Source organism: Mustela lutreola, chromosome 7 (assembly GCF_030435805.1).
Source record: "Mustela lutreola isolate mMusLut2 chromosome 7, mMusLut2.pri, whole genome shotgun sequence".
In the NCBI taxonomy this organism is placed as follows: Eukaryota; Metazoa; Chordata; class Mammalia; order Carnivora; family Mustelidae; genus Mustela; species Mustela lutreola.
In genome coordinates, this window is record NC_081296.1 from 71,437,029 (window position 1) to 71,451,216 (window position 14,188).

At 43.0% G+C, this 14,188-nt stretch overlaps 1 long non-coding RNA gene across 3 annotated transcripts in view; it reads left to right on the plus strand.

Annotated features, from left to right (window-relative positions):
• The first annotated feature begins 3,267 nt into the window (after positions 1–3,267).
• The window catches only part of LOC131836239 (uncharacterized), a 115,339-nt gene continuing 104,418 nt past the window's right edge, over positions 3,268–14,188 (plus strand). For 2 of the 3 annotated variants that reach the window (XR_009355550.1, XR_009355548.1), the window contains exon 1: positions 3,284–3,364. This is a non-coding gene — a long non-coding RNA (uncharacterized LOC131836239). Of the gene's footprint in view, positions 3,365–14,188 lie in introns of all 3 variants that reach the window. The other variant, XR_009355549.1, reaches the window with a different exon arrangement.

Sequence of the window (14,188 nt, forward strand, 5' to 3'; positions counted from 1 at the left end):
AGGATTCATCGATGTGCAACAAAGCTCATTTTACCTGTCTTGAGTCTTAGGTTTAAACAACGGAAAACAACTCTGGCTAATTTAAGCAGAAAAGGAATTTATTAGAAGGTCATAACAACTCTCAGAATCAGAGAAGAGGTCATAGAACCAGCCTCAGAAAATGGGTAGGAGCCAAAGAAAGCTCAGCAGGTATGAATGCACCAGGGTTACAAGCAAGAGCAGTCTGGTTGGGTTGCTACTAAGGCACCCCTGAAGATGGAGAGCTTGCCGTTGGTGGGGATGCAGCCACCATATATAATGTGACAGCCACTGCATCCTTGATTCCATCATTGCAGATCATTTCCCTAATAAAAAAATTCAGACCAGAATGGCCTAGCCTGGGTCATGTGATTGTTCTGCTGGTTAGAGACTGGGGACAGGGAACAGTCCCTCTTTCACTGCCGTAGGCCCTACCTCCTCTGAGAACCATACCGTGCAAAGGATTTCCCCTAGCTGGGAAGGCTGTATAGATACTGGGGAGCCAAAAAAGGAAGAGATGTCTTGTGGAGCCTTCTGTTCTGGTCCTCACCATTTAAATAGCTTGGGGCCCTACAAGATTTGGCAATTACTCTGAATGATGTCAGAAGTCATTGGAAGGTTTAGAAGAGACAAGGGGCATGATCTGATTTGTGTTTAATAGAATTACCTGGATTCTGTGTTGAAAGTAGATTGTGGGAGCACAGGGACAAAAGCAGGGAGACCAGTTGGGTCTTTCTTCAAATTTTTTTGGGGTGTGGGTATTCTCTTATTTTGTTGAAATTTCTAATAGCAGCATAGCCCTCTGTATTCCTACTTTCCTTCTCTGGTTTTTTCCCCTTAGCCTTCAAAAATGACGTGCCCCATTTAAAAATAGCCATTTTGAATTTGCTCTCCTTTAAATTTGATAATTTCCCTGCACTTTGGCTGGGCCCTAGGAGTTAGTCTTAGACAATCAGTTGAGCATGGCATCTTGGATACTGACCAAATGGGTGAAACATCCTTAACATCAAGGTAGTTAAGAAGCAGATCATCCTCTCACATTAACATGAAGGATGACCATTTTGGAGGCATGCAGTCTGCCTTCATCCCTTCACTTCAGACTCCCACTTATTTGTTTATGAGCTTATTATATAGAATTCCTAGTTTAGCAATGGATTTGAGAAACTTCTAGTTCAGACATTTTGAAATAGCCCCAAACTTGTGAATTATTGTCTGCATAATGTTCAACTCAATGTATACATTTTAACCTTGAGTCCTTTGGCTGGCTTCCCATCTGCTGGTCTTCATCCATGCATTAATTGAATAAACGGAAATTGACTTGACTTCTCACACACTCTGTCCCAATCTCCTAGTGCTGGCTCTGCTTATTCTCTTCATCGTGTTATCCTACCCATGTGCTGAATTTGCCTGTTCTATGGTTAGTAAGAAACGTGACTTTCCTAAGAAGGCCATTTGCTTTCACATTAGCCTAGTCTTCCCTAAGTTTATATATGCAACAAATGTTAATTCTCTTGAGTTTGTTGTTTGTTGGTTGGCTTGTTTTTTTTTAGGTAGGCTTCATACCCATCATGGGGCTTGAACTCACAACCCTGAGATTAAGAGTCAAACGCTCCACTGACTGAGCCAGCCAGGTGCCCCAGTTCTCTTGAGTTTTTATCTTGAAAGTGGTCTAGAGGGGCGCCTGGATGTTTCAGTGAGTTAAGCATCTGCCTTCTGCTCAGGTCATGATCTTGGTGTCCTGGAATTGAGCCCCATATCTGGCTCCCCGCTCAATGGGAAGTCTGCTTGTCCCTCTCCCTCTGCGCGTCTGCCCCTCCATCTCTGCTGATGTTCTCTTTCTCTCTCAAATAAATAAATAAAACCTCTCTCTCTCTCTCTTTTTTAAAGAAAGCCATCTGAGAGAAGTGCATAAGGAGCCAGTAGCCCCTAAATTTGAGTGGTTTCTTTTATTTTCCTCTGACTATACCTTTTCCCCAGTCTATTTAAGTACCTGTTTACTTCCTTAGGTGGCCCAACCCATATGTACTTTACTTTTAGTTGGATAAAATAATGAAGTTTGGAAGTGGAATATATAGAGAAAGGAGTTCAAGTATTAGTTATTTGATAAATAAATGCTGATTTGATTTGATTATTTTTCTTGCACTTGTCATGTTTTTGTCATATTGTTTTTAGAGGGACCCTACATTTTTAGTGACAAGAGATATTATTATGAGAGAGAAAGCTTCGATTATTTGGGAGCAGAGGAAAGAGGATACTAAGCAATGACTCTAAAACCTCTGCTGTGTGACTCTCACCCCAGGAAAAGTAAACAGAGCTCATAAGCAGACCCCACTTTTGCTAGAATGGGTTTCTAAAAACTGTCATGAAAGAAATTTCATTTCCCTTTTCAGGGCTACAATTCTTGACTAAAAGTGTAACATATAAAACAGCCATGCATATGGTCATCAATATTTACAAAGGAAAATAGTATAAAATCAATCTAATCATTTAAAACAAAATTAGATTGTAATTTCTATAAGATATTCATAAATATACTGCATATATTTACAACAGAAGGGCCCACAGAGTACCACAAAACACACATAACCTATCAAATATGAATCGAAGTGACCTAAAACATGTCACTTAATTCTTTCATGATTATTATAGTTAATACGTATTTTGTATGCAGTTTTATTATTTAGAGGATCTATCAATATAAGTTTGATGACTTAAAAAACAGTGGTTTCAGGTACATGTATCACAGAAAAAAGAAGTTATCTATGCCCCTATCCTGGAAGGAAGTCATTTCTACCAAGCCCAGAGCTCTAGGCTCTGTAGGCTCCCAGGAAATCACTGCTTTGTGCTGTGGGCAGTAGTGATTGTGTGTCTCCCAGGGAAAACCAAAGCCATGTTTACAAATAAAGGCCTCTCTCTCTTTCAGGTTACATTAGGGAGATAATTCACCTTCTCTTAACCTTTACTGCTTCAGCCAGCTCTGCCCTGTTGCAGAGTCCACTGGATTTTCTCCACAGATAACTCCCTAGCCCATTGATTCCTTGTATTCCACCGCCACCCCCTCGTGCCAGCCACTGCTGTCTCTATCCTGGACGCCCGGCCATCACCTCCTAATTATCTTCCTGTTTCTCCTCTTGCTTACCCTTCAGTCCATTAGTCAGAGTAGTCTTAAAACATGTAGATTAGATAACGTTTAAAGCCCTCCAATGGCTTTCCATTTAACACAGAAGGAAATTGAAATTTCCTGCCGCAGCCCATCAGCCTCACGCAATCTGATTTTCCCTCTCCTCTTCCTGCGTTGTTCGGGGCCCGGCACACTCTGCTCAGCTCACGAACCCTCTTTCTAGTGGTAAGATTCACCAAACTCCTTTCCATCCCAGGGACTCTCCCTGCCGGGAATTTTATACTCCCAGCTATTTGTGTGGCTGGTTCCTTCCCTTCTTAGCACTTTCCATGACTCGTAATTATTTTGCTCATTGATCTCTTTATTTTATTGTTTATCTCCCACTAGATGATAATAATAGTAGATAACTTTTATAGAGGACTTGTTATGTGATACGCAGTGCTGTTGAGCATGAATTAGCTTGTTCCTTATAACAACCTTATACAATAGGTACTATATTTTCACCCATTTACAGGTAGGGGAACGGAGGCACCCAGAGGTTAAAATATTAGGCTGAAAGTCACAGAAGCTAGAGGATGGCTGGGCTAGCATGTAAACCCAGGCCTTACGGCTCCAGCAGCCTGCCTCTCACCTCTGTGCTATTGCCTCTGTGATGGCATGTCTGCCTGGTTGACCATTTGGCCCCAGTGCCAGCATGGTGTCTGATGCATGGAACAGTGAGGACTGGAGTCCCTCTTGGGTGTATATGAGAATCATTCATAGCCAGTGCCCTACAGGGGCAGGGCAGAGGGAGAGAGGAACCGGGCAGATGAACTTCCTCTGTAAAGAATGCTGTAATTTTTGGAAAGGAAAAGTGACCGAGTCAGCCTTGTGTCCAATACTCATATTTCTCTCAGACAACAACCCCTACTAGTCTACCTGTGGCTCCAGGCAGAGCAGGGGGGGACACAGATTAGTGATAAAAAGATTACACCCACAGGTATGTCATAAATTATAGCACAAACTGTTTTGTTTGGGGGCACCTTTAGTGAAGGGAGGTTGGCTTCCTCTGTTGACTTCCACCTCTTCTTTGCCACGGACCACCCAAGGAATTAGGGCACCAGAAAGGAGGTGCCAGAAAGGGGGCATCTGTGACTGCTGGAGACCATGGTGAGGTCAGGTGGAACAGGGAGCTCTGGCAGGTGGAAGGAATCACAGGCCAGCCCTTCTGGAGCACTTTGCCCTGTGTGTGCGGATGTGTGTATGTGTGTATATTTGCAGGCTGTCATGTGAAAAGATGGGGCCTGAATTCACTGGGCTTTGAGTTAGTACTGTTACTGTGACTTCTCTGGCACCATAGCTGGTGAGGCCAGGGAAGGCTTTGTAGTGCTTTCACTCTACCAACATTGAATCGACATACGCTTATTGAATACCTACTATGTTTTCGGGACTGTGATAGGTACTGTTGATACTGAATCTTAATGGCCCCTGGCCTTGGCGAGCTTACAATATAGCTTAAAACATAGGGCAGATGGCTATGTAAATGTCAGTTACAAGTGCGTGATAAGTTATATTGCAGAGGGAAGTACAGAGTGCTTTAGGTTTCCCTGGCAAGCAGCACCTGTTTCACACTGTGGATATGAGGAAAAAGGACAGAGAAATATTCTGGAGGAGATAACAGTTGATCTGAGTCTGGAAATGAGAACCCACCTGGACAGAAAGGAAGAGGTGAAGAGGATCTGGGAGGAGGTACCAGTGTGTACAGTCGAGGAGGCGCGGGAGGGCAGGGGAAACCACAGACACTGAGTATAAGTAGGACAGTGGGTGTCAAGACGTGATTGGGGCAGGTTGGTGGGAGCCAGATCACTGACACTTTGATGGATTTGGATTTTATACTGGGGTAGTGAGATCCACTGAATTTTTTTAGACCGAGAAATGCTGTTACTAGATCATGTTTTAGAAAGGCCGGTGTGGAGAATGGCTTGACAGGGACCTAAAATGGACACGAGAGGCCAGTGAAGAGGCTGCTGCCGTAATTCAGATGAGGAAGGATGAAGTGTGAATGGAAGCCAGCCAGGAGACTGGAGACACTGGGAGAGAGTCTAGAGAATTTAGAAGGTGGAATCCACAGGATCTGGTGATTCTTTGGATGTGGGGTAGGTAAAAAGCAATTTTAACATTATTACTACTTTCTTACTTGACTGACTTGGCGGATGGGTGTCGTTTACTTAAACAGGAAGGAGAGAATGAAGAATAACTGTGTGTGTGTGTGTGTGTGTGTGTGTGTGTGTGTGTCTCCTTCCAATGGAGAGGTCCAGTGAGGAGGATTATAGAACAGGTATATAGTAGGAACCCATTATGTATTTGTCAAATGAATGGAAATGGTAAAGCTTTTGTGGAAGTTAATAGAGTCACCCAATCAGAGTATAAAACCAAGAGTTGAAGACTAAAAATGGTCCTAATTTAAGGCATTGAGAGGGTAGGATCCTTAAAAGGAGGTAGAAGAGGTAGTTAGAGATAGGACAAACAGCAGGAGAGAGGAGAGATCTGGAAGTAAATAAGGGGAATTTCAGAAGGGGAGGCATCACTGACATAGACAAGTCAAGTCAAGGAAGAACTGGGAAGCTCCCATATGGTTTACAGACTAGGGTGAGACTGGCCAGAGAAGTTTGCTATTGAGCTTCACCCTGTGCCAGGCACCCTTTGAGGCACTACACATATCCTCACACAAATCTACTTCAGTTAGGGCTTAGGTAAGTGGTGGAGAGTGAACCCAGATTGCACTCAGTTGATGGAAGAGTAGTTCGTGAGAGCATGGAGACTCAAGTAGAGCAGGAAGAGTGACAGGCAGAGGCAGAGGGAGAAGCAGGTTCCCCACAAAGCAGAGAGCCTCACATAAGGCTTGATCCCAGTACCCAGGGATGATGACCTGAGGTGAAGGCAGATGTCTAGCTGACTGAGCCAACAAGGGGCCCTGAATAAGTAAATCTTTTTTTTTTTTTTTTTAAGATTATTTATTTGGTGGGGGCAGCGGGGAAGAGAGAGAGAAAGCATGAGCAGGGGGAGGGGCAGGGGGGAGAAGCAGGCTCCCTACTGAGAATGGAGCCCAATGCTGGGCTTGATTAGGACCCTGGGATCATGACCTGAGCCGAAGGCAGAGGCTTAACTGACTGAGCCACCCAGGTGCCCTGAGAGCACACTCTTAAGGGTAACTGGTCTGTGTGGGAAGCAAAGAGATTGAGTGAAAATCAGAGACATGTTGTCTTCAGGAAGTTTTCCCTTCCCTTCCTTACCCTTTGTAGTCTGTTTCTTTTCTTTTCACCTCCATCTCCACTTGCTTGCTTGCTTTCTTCCTTTTCTCCTTTTTCTTTCTTTATCTCTTCCTCCGTTTCTTTCTTGTCTCTGAGAAAGGGGGAAATGTTGGAATGGAAGCTCAGGTGGAAAGACTAGTCCTGAACAAGAGGAGGGACATCTGCCTGGGGACAGAGGTATGGTTAGGAGGGGAGACAAAGAGGTGGAAATGGGAGAGCAGGAAACGAAAGGAGTTCATTCCTCATGTTGCCGTTTTTCTCTCTGTGCAGAAGGAGGAGAGATGGTGAGGCAAGGAGCCTTAGGAAGGGAGATACAATTTAGAGATTGTGAATGTGAGAAATGAGACTGGAACACAGAGAAGGATTGCTAAGCACCACGGAACGTGGAAGGCTTTTTATTTCATGCTTCCCCATCACACACAAGTGTGTGTGTGTGTGTGTGTGTGTGTGTGTGTGTGTGTGTGTATGCGAGAGAGAGGGAGAGACAGAGACAGAGACAGAGATATTCTCCCTGTAACGGTCCTGATATGAAATGGGAAGGTGGTTAGCAGCACCAAGCCAAACGGGGGATTTGCTGAATACGTGTGACTCTTGAAAGTCTAATCATTGGTAGAAGTACCAAAGATGATTTAACAAAAGTTGCTTGGGGCTGCCAGTCCATAGTACTAAAACTTTGCTGAAATAATAGAGAGCACTTCACTCTGTTGGAAACCCATAAAACCCAGCTACTATGTCATTGCACTCTAAGACAGCCAGATGGTGGAATTCAACACAGATGGCTGGAAATCCAACAAATGAATGAGTGAAAGTACGAGTGGTGAGGTGACTCCTGCCTGGGCAGGAAGAATGAAATACAAAGCAATTAAAGGTGTGGAATGTGGCATTCTTATAATTACTTACTATGTACATTAACTTTTTTTATGGAGGTATGGAGATATTTTTTTCTAAACCCGAGTTTTCAGTTCTATAATAAGGAGGATATAATGAGAGAAGTAACACAGCCAGGGAAATGTCATAGACCCAAGGGCACAGCTGTTGAAGAAGAAACTCCTCCAGCCTTTTGGGTGATAGCGCAGGAATTCATGCAGTAGTAATAAAGGCTGAGGGCACTCTCTTTTTCACCCCCAGCTTTACTTAGGTATCGTTGACAAATAAAATTGTAATATATTTCAAGTGTGCAACATGATGATTTGGTGTCTGTATACACTGTGAGAAGTTTACCATAACCAAGTTAACACTTCTGTCACCTCACATTGTTAGGTTTTTTTTTTTTTTTTTTTTTGCTTTTGGTGAAAATGCTTAAGAAATGTTCTCTTAGCCAATGTCAAGTATACAACACACTGTTATTCACTATAATCACCATGCTGTACATTAGTTCTTCAGCGCTTATTTACCTCATGACTGAAAGTTTGTACCCTTTGACCAACTTTACCCTACCCCTCCCCTCCCCCCACCCCTCAGCCAATCATTCTGCTCCCTATTTCTAGGAATTTATCTTTTTTTTTGGTGAAGAGTCCACACATAAGTGATGCCATACAATATTTATCTTTTTCTGTCTGACTTACTTCACTTGGCATCATGCTTTCCAGGTTCATCTGTGTTGGCACAAATGGCAGGATTTCCTTTTTTAAAGGCTGAATAATATTCCATTGTATATACACACACCATATTTTAAATCCATCCCTCTGTCGACAGACACTTAGGTTGTTTTCATATCTTGCCTCTTGTGAATAATGCTGCATGAATGGAGCAGATCAGATATTTCCTTGAGATAGTGATTTCACTTCCTTTGGATATGTATGCAGAAGTGAGATTGCTGGATCATATGCTTGTTCTATTTTTAATTTTTTTGAGGAATCGCCATACTGTTTTCCATAGTGGCTGCCCCCATTTGCATTCCCAGCCACAGCGCACAAGGGTTTCCTTCCCTGTACATCCTTGCCTGCATTTGTTATCTTTTGTCTTCTTGATAATAGACACTCTAGCAGGTGTGAGGTGATACCGCATTGTGGTTTTGATTTGCATTTCAGGGAGCGCGGGTTTTGATGCAGCTCTGAGCTGTGTTTTATCACATAGTTTAATGTGGGTGTAAGTTGCCATAGAATTTTGGAGCTGGAAGGAATATATGTGTATTTGCATGCCAATCAGGGTTTGACTCATAGCCCAAAGACAGCCGCATTTGCGTTTCATCTCGGAAGAGACTGACTGCTAGTCCCTTGTGAAGCTTTCTGTCAGTGGTTGGTGGAATCTACTGTGAGCCTCTCTGACCCACCGAGTCCCATTGCTTGCTGCTCTCTAAGCTGAAGCCTGTTTATTCTGCCTCACTTGAGATGTACAAAAGCCTACTTTTTGCAGAAAATAGGATGACCACAGGTGATCGGCATGCCTCCTCCCGTCTCCTTCACCTGCACATGAATTTCTGTTACAGATAAAGGACAAAAGTAGGATTTAGGTATTCCCTCCAGGGGTGCAGGCAGGGGTGTCAGGAAGAAGTGGTTCCTGTTAAGAACCAAAAGGCTTCTAGCTGGCTCTACTAGCTCTTGTATCCTTCTGCAGTCTTCACCAGACAGTTGTGCTGCTGATGTCATTTCTCATATAAACTCCGAGAAATTGACACTTGTATCTGACTGAGAGTAAAATGACTTCTATCAATCATTATCCTTGCCTAATAGCACTACGATGTTAAGAACACATAGTTCTTGCCAAAGACTTGGGATTTTTCATATAGTGAAATGTTACTCTGGGGTGACAGGGTCCCTTTCCTCCAACACCTCGCTGAAATCTTGTAAATTCTCATGAGCTAGTCTGAGCTGCAACAATCAACCAGTAGGCTGGAGAGGGAAAGCACACAGGGAACCGTTAGGCTGTGCAGTGTTCAGTAGATGGCGCTCTTCCCTCTAAATCCAGCCCCGCAGACTTCAGTAGGAGCCCGGATGTGTCCCTTTCCAGGTAGCAACATTCGCAGGCAAGAGGACCTGCCTGCTAATCCATCAAAAGCCAGATGTCACCCCAAGCCTCAGCATATGGATATTTGGGTTTCAAGCAATGATTAGCTATGAGGGTAGATTAATAACAAAATCTAGCAAGCGTTATACATTATAACGCCAAGCTTCCGTTTGGGCCAAAGTGAAGGTTCACCTATTTCTTGAAGCATTCTAGATAGTCTGAGATGAGATTACACTGTTGTCTTTTTAAACACGTCATTGCCTCAGTTTTCATAGGACTTCTTGTTGCCTTTCGCAGGCCTCCACAACCTGGCCTTGCCTTACTTGGGAGATTATGTTTGAGTTTAAGCAAGTCTCTAAATAACCTTATGTATACACATTTCACCATTTACAAAACCATAGTTCAGTACCTGGTTTGAATCCTGACTCTTTTTTTTTTCTCACCCCCCCCCCCCCATTAGTTTGTGTCTGTAGTTCTGATAGCCAGCAGGGAGTCTGTGTTAGGCATGTCAGTCAAGTGGGGAATGAATTGATTAAGAATCTCTACTTTCTATAGACTTTAAGCATTATTAAAAGATTGATGTTTTGCATCATTGTATTTCATGTTCACTATAGAAAATTGAGAAAATATAGCAAGTAAAAAAAAAAAAAAAAACCAAATCACTAAAATGGTAGCATTGAAATGGTAGCATTTCGGTATATTTTCCTGTAGGCTTTCTCTGTATTTCTCTCCCTTCTCTCTCTTTTCCACTTATAATGCACACACACTCGCCAACCTGTAAAGGATGTTAGGATTCTAGCAGGAGGCAGTAGCATACTGCCCTGGGGCTATTTACAAAGGTGGGGGCAGGGTTTAGGAAAACTGATTAAGTACCCTGGGGCTACAGTGAGGAGGGAGAGCTGTTATTAGCCTTACTGGAAGACCCTGAACCGGGAAGGTTAAAGGGTAGATTACATCTTCTCTTGCCCTTTTGCTTCCAGTAGAGTTGCATTAGTGTGATGCACCAGCAGAGGCTCCAAGGGCCAAGGAGAGTGAGGTTGGTGTGTTTATTCCGTGGGCTCTCCCCATGCCAGTTTACTGGGGGTCAGCTGCATCTGTCCACTGAAGGGATGGCTACTGTTCTGGGCAACCTTCTTCACTTCTGCTTTCTTTGAGCTCTGGTCACCTTGCCCTTGAAAACTCCTTGCTCTAACTAGCTTCTGAGTGTTCCACCACCCTTGTTTATTTCCCTGAACCTCTGCTCTCACTCTTATAAGCAGTTGCTTTATTTTATTTTTTATTTTTAAAGATTTTATTTATTTAATTGACACAGAGACAGCGAGAGAGGGAACACAAGCCAGGTTAGTGGGAGAGGGAGAAGCAGGCTTCCCGCTGAGCAGGGAGCCTGATACGGGACTCGATCCTAGGACCCTGGGATCATGACCTGAGCCGAAGGCAGGTCAGTCGCTTCAGGACTGATCCACCCAGGCACCCCTCTCCTGGAATTCTAATGAGATAGATTTTTTACTTTCTCATCTCTCTTAATTGCTCTCTCATATTTTTCCATCTCTTTATCTTTTGTTGCTGTATTTTGGGTGTTTTCTTCCCATCTGTGTTCTCATCAACCGTCTCCAACCTGCTCTTTTACCTGTTGAATTTTATATTTTCGCTTCTAGAAGTTTCATTTGGTCATTTTCAGACCTGCCAGTTCTTTTTACACAATGCCTCTTCTCTCCTTAAGGTTTCGAGACTTTGTATTTTATCCGTTGAAACACAATTATTGAAACAGTGGCTTTCAGTTTGTCATATTATTGAACACCCAGATCTTTCTGTTTGCAATGACTGTTGACTCTTCCTCATGGTGAAACCTTTTCTCCTGTTCTTTGGAATTTTAAATTTTGAGCTCATTTTCAGCCCAGCTGTATTTATTTGTATGTGTTTGTGTGCCTTAGAATGTTCTGTATGTTTTAGGGTTTAGAAGGCTTGTTTCTAAATATTTATTTATTTATTTCAGCGAGAGAGAGAGAGAGAGAGAGAGAGTGAGTGAGAGGGAAAGCTTGTGCACAAGCAGGAGGAGGGGTAGAGGGAGAAGCAGACTCCCCACTGAACAGGGGGTCCAATGTAGGGCTCCATTCCAGGACTCAGGGATCATGACCTGAGCCAAATGCAGATGCTTAAGGTTTGTTTCTAAGCAGCTTTGTGTTTGCTTTTACTTGAAGTCCCAGAGTTTTCACCTATGTGGGGCCCATATTTACATTAATTTCTTGGCTGGAGATTCTCATGCTGCCTGGTTTTTATGAATTCAGACCTCACGTATGTGTGTGGAACAGACCTGGGCCTGCTGTTTCTAATGGGGGCTCTTTTTCCCATATACAGTGCACGGACCAGCTTTCTTCAACCTCCTTTAGGGGGCAAGTAGAGTTTATGTCTCGTCACACTTTACTGAGGGATGGCCCTTCATGAGTCCTGGCTTTAAAGGGGGGTTTCAGTTCCTACTCCCTGGTTGTTCATTCCAAGACTAAGCCTCTTGCTCCTCCGTGGATGTTAATCGCCTGCCCTTACTCATCCACTTATTGCTCTGGTTTTAGGTTCCTTCTTTTCTGGCTACTGGATTTTCCTTTCTTATGAGCTCAGCTTGGTATTTATTTCTATATGGTTCTGTGACTTCCTTTTCTACATAATCACATTTTGATGTGGAAAGATGGCTACTCCAGGTAGCTGTTATCTTTAATGAGCGTGTGGCAGAAAGAGTCTGAAATAGAGATTATAAAGGGGCTGTCTTTAGAATCACATTTCCTGGGTTAACATTTACTATTAAAATATTGATTAGTTCTGGAACTTGAACAAGTTATTTGAACTCTTTATGCCTCTATTGCCCTATCTAGGAAGTGGAGATGATAGTACCCTTACTTTGCAGGTTTCCTGAGGTTGTAACGAATTATCACACATTTGGGGACGTAAAGCAGCAGAAATGTTTTCTCTCACAGATATGGAGGCTGGAAGTCTGCGATCAGGGTGTGGGCAGGGCCATGCTCCCTTTGGAGGTTCTAGGGGAGAATCTGTTCTTGTCTTTTCTGGCTTATGGGGGCTGTAGGCAATCCTTGGCCTCCGGCTGCATCGCTCTCCACTCTACCTTCATCATCTCCACTTTGCCTTCTCCTCTGTGTATCCATCTGGAACTCCCTGTGTCTATATCTTATTGTGTGTCTTGATTCCCATATAAAGTATACCTGATGCTAGCCCCAGGTAAATAGCCTTACATGTGACTAAGGGTGTGTGTCTCAAGCAGGCACCAGTCCTTGATTCCCAACAACATCATACATGTACTCATTTGTTCACTCCTCCAATACATTTAACAAAACTTCAGAATTGCTGTGCCAATAACTGTACAAGAAACAAAGGTATTAAAAGAGTTCAGGGAGGCACCTGGGTGGCTCAATCAGTTAGGCCTCTGGCTCTTGATTTTGGCTCAGGTCACGATCTCAGGGTCCTGGGATTGAGCCCTGTGTTGGGCTCCGTGCTCAGCAGGGAGTCTGCTTGAGGAGCCTCTCCTCCTGCTTGCTTGCTCTCTTTCTTTCTAAAATAAATAAATCTTAAAAAAAAAAAAAAAGAGTTCAAGATTTGTTTGTAACTCTTGTCGTCAATCAATCTTACCCAACACTAGGGTCTTACAAATGATGGGGTTATGTCCTGATAAACCCATTGTAAGTTGAAAATACGTGAAATACATCTAACTTATCAAACATTATAGCTTAGCCTAACGTATTTTAAACGTTCTCAGAACACTTACATTAGCCTATAGTTGGGCAAAATCATCGGTCACAAGGCCTATTTTATTTTATTTTTTTGTATGTATGTAGGCTCCAGACCCAGCATGGAGGCTAATGCAGGGCTTGAACTCATGACCTGAGATCAAGACCTGAGCTGAGATCAAAAGTCAGTCACTTAACCAACCCGAGCCACCCAGTGCTCCCACAAAGCCCTTCTATAATAAAATGGCAATGTCTTATGTAACTGAATACTGTACTGAAAGTGAAAAACTGAATGATTGCACAGATACACAATGGTTGTAAGTTTCCATCTGTCTGTGATCACGGGGCTGACTGAGAGCTGAGGCTCCTTGGCCCTGTCCAGTGTCATGAGAGAGTATTGTACTACATATTGCTATCCCAGGAAAAAAATCAAAATTCAAAATTTGAAGTACAGTTTCTACTGAATACGTTTTTCTTCTGCACCATTGTAAAGTTGAAAAATCGCCAGCTGAACGATCATAAGTTGGGGGACCATCTGTACAGTCAAATACTATGCTCACAAGTTACTTGGATTAGTTCTTCGTTTCATTTTTATCTTCTTCACTATAGTTATAGAATTCACTTGAAATACATTTTTTTTTTGGTTTGGTTTAGGTTTTTTTTCCCTCTGTCACTGTTGGTTTAATTTAATTTAATTAATTTATTTTTAAGATTTAATTTATTTATTTGTCAGAGAGAGAGAGAACAAGTCAGGGAGCGGTGGGCAGAGGGAGAAGCTCCTTGCTACACAAGGAGCCTGATGTGGAACTCGATCAAGGACCCTGGGATCATGACCTGAGCTAAAGGCAGATGCTTAACTGACCGAGCCACCCAGGAGTCCCTTATTTTATTTTTCGAATATGCAGAATGTTATCAGGCTCCTGTAAATCAGAACTATACCAAAAAGTATACTTGGAGAGCTGTCATTCCCTCTTAAATCCCTTCTACCCTGTTCTCTTCCCTCACACCTTCTAAGTAACCAGATTGTTTTTGTTTTATCTGTCCTGTGTTTCTTTTTTTTTTCTTTTTGTGTGTGTGTGTGT